Source organism: Nansenia antarctica, assembly GCF_963989245.1.
Source record: "Nansenia antarctica genome assembly, chromosome: 17".
In the NCBI taxonomy this organism is placed as follows: Eukaryota; Metazoa; Chordata; class Actinopteri; order Argentiniformes; family Microstomatidae; genus Nansenia; species Nansenia antarctica.
The window spans coordinates 6,471,232-6,481,673 of NC_137687.1; positions in this window are offsets into that span (position 1 = coordinate 6,471,232).

Here is a 10,442-nt window from a genome sequence, read left to right on the forward strand (position 1 = left end):
GGAATTTCCAACTTGGCACACAACATAGCAATGTCTAACACAACTTTAACGTGTTGCCGGTTTCGCTCTATGAATGAAACGGCATCACCGTGCATTTGATTTAACACTGTCCCACGGCTTTGGGGTCCATCATGGCTTTGCCTGTACCCATCCAACTTGGTGAGGGCAACAGCATGCGGCTTGCTAGACTCGTGTTTGTCACAGGCCTGCCGGAGACGTTTCAAATTTTTGTATCCATCTCTTGTAAAAGTGAACTCTGTGTGCGCCTCTGGGAAATTTCGACACACTTTACAAAAAATAGCGTCTCTTTCTTTTCTATATTCCATCCACTTGAACTTCTCGTACCAATTTCTACTGAAGGAGCGCGATTTCCCATCTATTACAGTGGTAGGGAATGTTACCAGCTTTGGTTGAGTGGCTGGTTCCTCCATGGCTGACAGATCCGACGGTGTAGTCCTACCAGTTAGCTCTTCACAAGCCGGTGGCAATGTCGGTCGCTTCGGTGGAGCTTTAGCGTGTATGCTCAAGTTAGCATTAGATGTTGAAGCTGTGGCCGTTTCTCCTTCTTCATCCCCAGGGCCAGCACACATCTCATCACAATCCTCCTCTCTGTCTTTGGACAAGGCCTGGTCCAAACTTTCATTATTTTCACTGACTTCCAGACGTGGCTTTTTAAGAAAGCGGGACAATGTTAGCTGTTTAGCCATCGTAGCGCGCACACTGAACACTTGACTGACACTTGACACTTGACACTGGTCACGGTCAACTGAACAATCAGAGTAAACGTAAAGAGGAAGCCATGTAAACGTAAGAGAGGAAGTTGAATATTATTAGTATTAATACATACTTTTAATCATTTCCAAGACAAAACTATTCACATTACAGTTAGTTAGTCAAAATTAAACTTTACAAATTTTTAGGCCCACCCAGGCCCACCCATAGATCCGCGCCTGACAGTAGGTCATTAATAATGCAAAATATTTAAAGATCACCTATTTTTGTACTATAATGACGGATTATGGTAATTATTTTCACAGCTGTTCCGGGTGGCTTTCGGCTACTAAACCTGATATGACCCTCCTTGCACCCCTTCCTAAAAAGCCTAAAAAGCCTATACCAAATGTCTTCCGATCATCCTCTATTGTGTTGTCATGATACATCTGCAATCTCACAAATGTATTCACCCTGATGTGTAGGCCTATATGGAAGCATATACAGTAGCTGACATAATGGAAATGCCAATGCAATATGAGATTGCAATTGCATGTTCCACTTTTGCATGCATTCTTTCAGACAATACATAAGTGGAACATGCAATTGCAATCTCATATTGCATTGGCATTTCAATTATGTCTGTTGTGAAGGCCCACAGTTTTAGAGCCAGTTTTAGTTTCCCCGAAATCAGCCCTTCTGCCCCAGTTATTTACTTTGTTATTTTCTATACTATTAATATACGTTTCGTGAAGTGTATGTATTATTCTTGTAATGTTTATGCATATGTTTGATGACGTAGTATCCAGGGTGTGTCCGTGACCCGGATGCTACGTTCGGTGGTGTATATATAAGAAACGGAAGTAGTCCGCGAGTCAGTGTGTGTGATGAGAAGCAGAACGAGAGAGAAGCAGAACGAGAGAGAAGCAGAACGAGAGAGAAGCAACGAAGTAAATCTAAGATGGCGGATTCCGTAACACGCACCCCGTGCTGAAGCGGACCACCAAAAGTGATTATCTAGTGTACCACTGTAGCCCGTTTTAGTTGTGTTCCCGTTGGATCGCCTTGCCAGCAGCCGGCTGTTCAACGTTGGACCAAGCGAGACGCCAGCTGGACATAATCGTCGCCTCCACGAGCGGACTGCGATTGAACACTGACTCCAGCGGAGCTTCGACGCGGCCCACCGGACTTGGGCCCTTCACCTCGTGGTGGACCACGAAGACGGCCCATTCCCTCCGCGTTGCTACGTCCCCCCCCCTTTCGTCGGCTAACTTCATCGACGCACATGCCATCCAACCAGGCCTCAACGCGCACCACAACCCTGGACTATAAGCCTGTTCAGGCCCGAGACTGTCAGTGAGTGATTGAGTGCGTGTGTGGCCGGCTGGGAGGGAGGGTATATTTTTGGGAGATATAGACATATACCATTTGTGTAATAAATGTGTTGTTCATATGTAATACCGTGTGTTAGTTGTTTGTAGTTCCAATGCTAATGCTAATTGTGTGCTAATGCTAATTGTGTGCTAATGCTAAGTACAAGGCTAATGCTAATGCTAGTTGTTTGAAGGCTAATGCTAATGCTAGTTCCCATGCTAATGCTAACGATATTAACTGCTAGTCTAACGGTTTGCTGGCGCCCCCTGCCTGTATCCTCCTATACTGCCTATTTAGCTCCATTAGTTAGATAACCAGCCCCTTCCTAAATTATACAGTCCTTTTCAGCTACTCCCTGGTTACAATTGGTCCTTCGAGCCGGATAGGTAGTGTAGTGATAGCATGGCTGAGCGCAGCCAACCAGACCAGACAGTTACCCCCCCTTCTCCGCCCCCTGAGCCAGAGCCACGACCACAGAGAGTCCCGCGGTTGCCTCCGAGGTTACAGGAGTATGAGCTTGAGCTCGAAAGCTCACTGAGTGGTAGCGAGGAGCGCACTCCACGGGATACAGTGGTCGGAGAGGCCGAGGTGTCCGCCGGCGCGCGGGTGGCTAGCACTGAGACAGCCCTCAAAGAGCACCAGCCTGAGGATGAGATGGCAGAACCGCAGGGTTTTGCCGTGGAAACGGAAGAACAGGAAGGAGAGGCCCGGTCCGACAGCGCCTGCGGGCGGAAGAGGGAGGGCCTCAGCCTTAACGATCTGCCTCCCAGTACGGCGCGCTCGAGACCTAGCTCCTGCCGCTCAGTGGCTTCCTACCGGTCCAGGGCTTCCGTGGGCAGTTCTGCCTCTGGGGCGGATAGCCTGCACTCCAGAGGGAGTAGTGCCGCGCTGTCCGAATGTATGCGCCAACAGGCCGAGATGGCGTTAGAGCGGGAGCGCCAACAGGCCGAGACGGCGTTAGAGCGGGAACGACTCCAGTTCGAGCGTGAACGCGAACGCGAACGCCTCCAGATGAACGGAGCGGAACGCGCGGCGGAGAGGCAGCGCCAGGAGGCGCTAGAACGTGAACGCCTCCAGATGGAGGGGGCGTCAGAGAGGGAACGCATCCAGTACGAGCGCGAGCGCCTCCAGATGGAGGGGGCGGAACGCGCGGCGGAGAGGCAGATGGCGAGAGAGCAACTGCACGCAGAGAAGATGGAGGAAATGATGCAGACCATGCGCGACGTGTGCCTCAGCAGAACTCCGTCGGCCCGTAGCTCCAGAGCATCATCCGCACGGCCCTCTCGAGTGCCATCTCCTGAACCCCCCGCCGATGGCTCCATGACCCCCGCCATGACTGTCCAACTGCAGGCCCAGCTGACCACCTGGAAGGAAGAGGACCAGGGACCCGACCGCTATGCGGCCCAGAGGGAGCCAGCGTCGCTGCCCGGGAGGGGAGCCATCCCCCAAGAGCGTAGCACACCCCTAGGTCCTCCAGTGCACCAAAATGCATGCAGGCCGGACACCCAGACCGTCACTCCAGCACCGATGATCCACTACAGGATGTTCCCCCAGGTGGAGGGACCCAAGTTCCCCTTCTTCAAGGACGAGGACAGGAGCCAGTATGTGGAGCTACGCATCTGCCTAGACACGCTCTTGGACAACTCCTGCTCAGAGTCCTACAAATATGCGATTCTCCTTCAGCATGTGAGGAACCCCAGAGCCCACAACATGGTACTGGCCCATGCCTCCGCACCGACACCTTACACCAGAGCGCTCGCTGACTTGGATGCCCGCTACGGTCGTCCCTGGAACCACGCCCTTGCTGAACTGCAAGCCCTCGAACAGCAGGCCCCCATCAAGGATGACCGGGCGCTGGATGACTTCGCGCTCCGCGTGCACACCTTGGTTGGAATGCTGAAGACGCAGGGCCCAGCTGGCGCCAGCGAGATCAACAGCACCTCCAACGTAGAGCGGCTGCTCCGCAAGATCCCACGCTTCCGGCAGGAGAGGTTCCGGCGACAGCAGCGCGTTCGTAACCCCGGGAAGTTGGGTCTGAGCATGGCTGCCTTCGCGGAGTTCCTACTGGAGGAAGTGCATGACACCAACGTAGACGCCATGGGTTACGCTGAGCCGAAGAAGGAGAGGGAGAAGGGAGACCGCTGGGACCGGCCGAGCTCGAACAGAGGACGCCCAGTAGGAGTGCTGCACACGGAGGAGGAGCCTCGGAGAGAGAGGAAAGCCCGACCTGAGGGAAAGGATTCCTCTCAACCCCCTCAAAAGGGACGGAGAGGTCCACCGCCATGTCCGTACTGCACCAGCGAGCACTGGTTCAATGAGTGCAGTGACTTCAACAACCTGAGTACCGAGGACAAGCAGAGGTGGCTCGAGGAGAACCAGAGGTGCTGGAACTGTGGGCGCGACCATCTGGCTAAGAACTGCACCTTGAGGAGAAAGTGCAATCGCTGTGAGGAGGTCCACCTCAACATTCTACACGAGGTCTCCCTCGCCAGGTCCACGGAGGGCACCAGAAGCCCTAGGTCCGGTCGCGCACCGGAAGAGGAAACCCCTGTCTACTACCTAGACTCGCCACAGAGCAGCGGCTCCAAGGTTCTACTGAAGGTGGTGAAGGTCCGACTTCACCACAACAACGCTGTGTACGACACGTACGCCGTTCTAGACGACGGGTCGGAACGGACCATCCTTCTCCAGGGGGCAGTGCGCCAGTTGGGGCTCCAAGGGACTGCGGAGAAGCTGACTCTGCGCACGATACGTCGCGACCTTAAAGAGGTCACTGGGGCGAGAATCAACTTCTCTATCTCCCCGGCGGGGCGGCCGTCGGATAGACATCGGCTTCAGAATGTCTTCACCGCCGACCAGCTAGCGCTCTCCCGCTACGACTACCCCCTGGAGAGGTTACGCGCAAGATATCCCCACCTACGGCGAGTAGACCTACATCCGATAGAAGGAGCGGAGCCAACCCTTCTCATCGGCTCGGACAACGCTGAACTGATCGTGTCGCTCCGTCCTCCGCTGAGAGGACCACGAGGCTGCCCGATGGCTGTTAAGACTGCGCTTGGGTGGGCCCTCCAAGGCGCTACCGAGGGGAGAGATAGAGACGGGAGAGCTACGTCATCCCTCCATGTCCGAACCGAAGAAGCAAACCAACCAACCGGACCGCCTGGAGTGGAATCTATTGCTGCCAGTGCACCTGGAACAGTTAGTACCACAAATGGTTCACCACAGGATGACCAACCAAAGAAGAAGTCTCTGTGGACAGAGCATAAGTCTCTGGATGGGAAGCCTTACTACTACAACTCCCAGACTAAGGAGTCCCGGTGGTGGCGCTACCGTGCCATGGCGGCAACAGCTGTTGCCGAGGAACACCTGCAGGTGGCCATGCACCCTCACGTGGCCGAGGTCAGCATTGACGCACCCGTCAACTCCGTCGAGTACACGTCAGCCATGGAAGTCTCAGCCAGTATTGTAGACTCCTCCAAGGAGGAAAGGCCGGAGTTGGCGAAGAAAACGTACAAGTGGAACCCAAAAGAGGAGGCCAAGCAGGCCTTCAAAGAGCTTCTGGAGGAGGATGGTGGTTCATCCGACGCGTCATGGGAGCAAACCATGAGAATGATCATCAACGACCCACGCTACAGCGCCCTGCTCAAGCTGAGTGAGAAGAAGCAAGCGTTTAAGGCCTACAAGGCTAAGAAGGAGAAGGAACAAGCCAAGCAGCTCAGGAAGAGGAACTGGGAGGCGCTGAAGAGCATTCTGGACAACATGGCCAGCGTCACCTACCGCACCACCTGGTCCGAGGCCCAGCAGTACCTGCTGGACGACCCCACCTTCGCTGAGTACGAGGAGCTGGAGAACATGGACCAGGAAGACGCTCTGATCTGCTTCGAGGAGCACATCCGCGCCCTGGAGAAGGAGGAGAAGCAGAAGACTCTGCTGAGGGAGAGAGACCACTTGTCCGAAGGTGCCGTGGTACTGGTGATCGACCAGTCCCTTCCACGCGCCGCCTGGCAGACAGGCAGAGTGACCAAGGTCCTATCACCTCATACCTCACGCTGCTAGAGCAGCCTAGCCAGTGTGCCTTCTTTAGTTAACTGAAACCGAGGGTTTCATGGGGCGGCTGTTGTGAAGGCCCACAGTTTTAGAGCCAGTTTTAGTTTCCCCGAAATCAGCCCTTCTGCCCCAGTTATTTACTTTGTTATTTTCTATACTATTAATATACGTTTCGTGAAGTGTATGTATTATTCTTGTAATGTTTATGCATATGTTTGATGACGTAGTATCCGGGGTGTGTCCGTGACCCGGATGCTACGTTCGGTGGTGTATATATAAGAAACGGAAGTAGTCCGCGAGTCAGTGTGTGTGATGAGAAGCAGAACGAGAGAGAAGCAGAACGAGAGAGAAGCAGAACGAGAGAGAAGCAACGAAGTAAATCTAAGATGGCGGATTCCGTAACACGCACCCCGTGCTGAAGCGGACCACCAAAAGTGATTATCTAGTGTACCACTGTAGCCCGTTTTAGTTGTGTTCCCGTTGGATCGCCTTGCCAGCAGCCGGCTGTTCAACGTTGGACCAAGCGAGACGCCAGCTGGACATAATCGTCGCCTCCACGAGCGGACTGCGATTGAACACTGACTCCAGCGGAGCTTCGACGCGGCCCACCGGACTTGGGCCCTTCACCTCGTGGTGGACCACGAAGACGGCCCATTCCCTCCGCGTTGCTACGTCCCCCCCCCTTTCGTCGGCTAACTTCATCGACGCACATGCCATCCAACCAGGCCTCAACGCGCACCACAACCCTGGACTATAAGCCTGTTCAGGCCCGAGACTGTCAGTGAGTGATTGAGTGCGTGTGTGGCCGGCTGGGAGGGAGGGTATATTTTTGGGAGATATAGACATATACCATTTGTGTAATAAATGTGTTGTTCATATGTAATACCGTGTGTTAGTTGTTTGTAGTTCCAATGCTAATGCTAATTGTGTGCTAATGCTAATTGTGTGCTAATGCTAAGTACAAGGCTAATGCTAATGCTAGTTGTTTGAAGGCTAATGCTAATGCTAGTTCCCATGCTAATGCTAACGATATTAACTGCTAGTCTAACGGTTTGCTGGCGCCCCCTGCCTGTATCCTCCTATACTGCCTATTTAGCTCCATTAGTTAGATAACCAGCCCCTTCCTAAATTATACAGTCCTTTTCAGCTACTCCCTGGTTACAATGTCAGCTATATGCTTCCATTCTCACGTCTCAGACTCTCTTGGCTCCACGCCATCTGCTGCACTCTGCACCGCGCAACAGGCGTCTTGTCGTCTACTCACTTCAACAGGTTTCTCAAGTGCTATTTCACCAAAAGCCCTTTGGGTGGCGCTAGAACACAGAGAAAACAGCTCTGCGGCAGGACAGGCCTATGGTACTTCACGCCCGCTGCAGCAACTTTGATGTGTTACGAAATCAAGACAGGATGCGCAACGGTGAGACATGGGATGCATCAAAGTGTTCAAGTAGTAGAGAGTTGCATGCAATAGTAAAAAAACAAAAAAACGACCGGGTGCATTCCATATCGCCCACATGTTGCACTGCAGACAGTGCGTTCATTTAGATATAATCAATAACCGTTCAGATCTAATAAGCTATCTTTATTCGAGGGTGTCTGTTTGTTTTTGGGTCGTTTTAAGGTCATCATCTGTGTCATTCTACCAGAACTGCAAAGGCTTTGAGATTCGATTTTGTATAAACGACCCCCCTAATGTTCCTTACTATCAGAGCAAGACGCGTGTAGTGAGGCTGACCGCAGCGCGAGGCTTAATTAGTGTTGTTCTAATTCTCCTGATGCGTCTATTAGCCCCCTAACAGCTAATCTTCCCGCGTGCCTTGCAAATTCTCTGTCATTTAAATAGCCTATCTGAAAATGTTAGAAAGAAAAGGCCCTGTTTGGACTTGCAAAAATAATCTCCTAATCGTGATCTTAGAATTATAAGGTTCTATCTCCGTTTAGGGCAGTTCAGAGATATTGAGCGTCAAAGTTTTTACATTCCATTATGTTTTGTGAGATGGAACCTTTGTATTTGATTAATTACTAACTCAAAAATGTCAACATTTTAAAAATAACACCACATAGGCATTAATAAACACCTAATGGATCAGATTATGTACAAAACTCAATTTTGACAAAAATGGAGATAGAACCTTATAATTCTAACGTCACGTAATCTCTAATACAGTGGCAAACCGTCTCCCACTCGCTGTCTCTCTCTCTCTGTCTCTCTCTGTTTTCTGTCAATCTGAAGCCTATTACATTTATTTGAACTGAGGGATGTACTTTTGGTTGAAGGTAGGAAGCCTATTGTGCAGCCTTTTAGATCCCTGGTAGGAGTAGTACCTCCCACGAGCCTACTCGGGAAAAGATCATAACAGGCGCATTGGAAGAGCGGGCGCGTGGGTCAGCACTACACCGGTCTATGTTTAGCGTCCTGGTGGGCGTTCAAGAGTGGGAGAACAGACATGATAGAAATGCAGGCCTATCGGTTGCTAGAATGGGTCGCTTTAAAATAGGCCACCCTTTTCAATGTTTCTATTCAGGTCCTCCTTATAGGTGCAGTGTCATTACGAGCCATGTTCACGTTGGTCATGCATGGTTCAAAGCAAAGCTTGTATGGGATAGGATTACAAAAGGGATATCTGTGTAGGCTATCCAACGAGGTCAGGCTGATAAAAACACACGATTATTAACATTTCCTCCGAGTTGGTCACCTTACAGACGTTGTATTTTGATGAGCAAGACTCCCAAGGCATTTTCTTTGTGCCAAATCCAGCTTTAATCCCGCCCTGGACCGACATCTTTACATGGCCTAGCTATACCCATAGGTGATATTGATTAATTATGCCTATTTTAGTATGTATGTGTTTAGGATGCAGGCCTAACCTATACTCTGTGTGCTCTGTGTTTCACATTCAGTGTTGAATATTGCATCTCTGGAAAACTTTCATTTGATTGACATCAATGCGTTTTTTTTTTTTTTCTTTCCACAAACGCCGCCCCTTTTATAGGCTGATACCTGTGGGCTCTTGATGGCATCGTCCAATCAAAACTCATTCCGCTTCCAGTAGTTAGAAAAAAAAGATAAGGGGAGGTGGAAAAAAAAAACCGCTCGGATGTATAAAGGCTGTATTTTCACGTGGAATAGATTGTGTGCAGCTCCCTGCAAACTTTACTCTGCTGTCTGGCAGCGCATGCACGCGAGGCTTTGCCAGTGACGAGAACTCAGTGTTGTTGATGTGTGGACTTCTCTAGACTGCGCCAAAGGAAGGGGGTCCCCCATGCACCACCAGCCCGACCACGAAACCAATGCTGACCACGAAACCAATGCTGACCACGAAACCAATGCTGACCACGAAACCAATGCTGCTATCGCCGCCACGGAGCTCATAGACACAGACAGTGCGCTGTCCACTCGCCAGTGGTGCTGAAACGCAAGCATCGAACGCTCTACCGGTGACGTAGTGGTGAGAATGAGAGAGGACTCCTAGCAGGGGAAAAACATTGGATGTAACGGTTATAGTAATGATAAACATGCACGTTGAATATGTGCAAACCATGTGCATATCGAAAAATGTGTAGGCCCACATGCACGCAAATAAAGCAGCAACAATTATAAATAAGCCAGTGAAAACGCGGAACGAAGTGACTGGTTGGAGTTTTCCTCACCCTCGGTCATTCGAGGTATCCTTGCGGAACCCACCGAAGACTCCGGAGGAGGGAGGAGAGAAGGAGGATAGAAAGAAGAGAGAGAGAGCGACTTCAGATCTATGAGGTACGCTTGCTTGTGTTTTGCAGGCGGAGAGAGAATAGTCTAGGTTTGAACACACACACATCCGCGCAAAATGGGCTGTGTCGGCTCCAAAAGGCCAATTGGTAAGAGTTAATCAATGTTTATTCTTCTGATCCTAAAGCACGTGAGGAGGCAACCCCGATTTTCGCATTTTCATAATTGTTGCATTATCTTATGTTATGTGGTGTGAATGTCGGTGCGTGCTTAAGTCGTTGTGCACGCGGGAAGTGGAAAGGTGTATCTTGGTTTTGGGCAAAAACATTTGGCGGGAGAAGAGGAGGAGGAGGAGGAAGAGGAGGAGGGGGGGGGGGGGGGAGGAGGAGAAGAAGGTGGGGGGGGGGGGGTCGAGGGGTTGCAGGGTTGCAGGGAGAGGGGGAGGGTGGATGTTTAGCATCGCGATGCCGCGAGAGCTGATAGCTTTTTGATGAGCGCGCGCGAGGCAGGGGAAGAAGTGCTGTTTTCTGCTATTGAACGATGGGAAGCTAAAGCGATTATTTTTTTAATGTTTGTATGACAATACTCTTCCGGTGCCGAG